Source organism: Propithecus coquereli, unplaced genomic scaffold (assembly GCF_000956105.1).
Source record: "Propithecus coquereli isolate 6110/MARCELLA unplaced genomic scaffold, Pcoq_1.0 Scaffold204, whole genome shotgun sequence".
NCBI lineage: Eukaryota > Metazoa > Chordata > Mammalia > Primates > Indriidae > Propithecus > Propithecus coquereli.
The window spans coordinates 1,663,206-1,664,153 of NW_012145412.1; positions in this window are offsets into that span (position 1 = coordinate 1,663,206).

The window sequence follows — 948 nt, forward strand, 5'->3', positions numbered from 1 at the left end:
TGGATCTTCTGGGTCAGTCCTTCATTACTCCACATACTTCTCCGACCTTTAACACTTTGGAACAACCGTTTTTCTTCCCCCTTCAGCTCCCTAATTTGCTCATTCGTCTTGTCCATTCTGCCATCCAGCCCAAGTATTGAGTTTTTAACTGTAGCAATTATGCTTTTGATTTCCAATAGTTTCTTTTGTTTTATTTCCATAAAATCCAGTTCTTGTCTTATGGAAATGATCAGCCTCTTAAATATCTGAGAACATAATTTTAGGTCTTTTAAAATCTTCTCCTTGCTCTATTTACTCTGTGGTCTTGTGTATTATATTTTTTCCTGCGCATTGAGTTTTATAATTATCATGATTTTTTTAAATGTTTGATAATTCTAGATTTTCTACTCGTCTTTAGTTTCAGTTATCACTGCTCTCTGACTCTGATGAACTGATTTGCCTCTCAGAGTGTATGAAGACTTAAATTAGCAGAAAGGAATGATGTATTTTGTTTGGGGTGTGGAGTTTGTTGTCCATTCCCATCTCCTTGTCCTCCTATGCTCACTGCTTTATGCACAAAGGTGTCAGTTGCCCTTTCTTCCTATAAGAAGCAAAAGTAGTGGTGGTTGAATGGCTTAGCTGAGTCAACAACATTTGCCTGATTAGGTAACCAGTGAATTCCTTTGGGCCTATGACCATCAATTCTAATCATAGTAAATATAGGACTCTCCCACTTTCTTTGCATTTGTCTGGAATCAGGCTGACACGGATAGAATTTTGGATCTGCTGCTTACTAACTCTGTCAGGTTTAGCAAATTGCTAATTTTTTTAGTACCTCATCTTCCTCATCTGTAAAATGGCAGAAAATAATAGTACCTTTCTCGTAAGCTTATTGTGGGAATAAATGTGTTAACTCACAGAAACGGACCTGATACATAGCAACCACTCAAAAAGGATTACATATTGTTA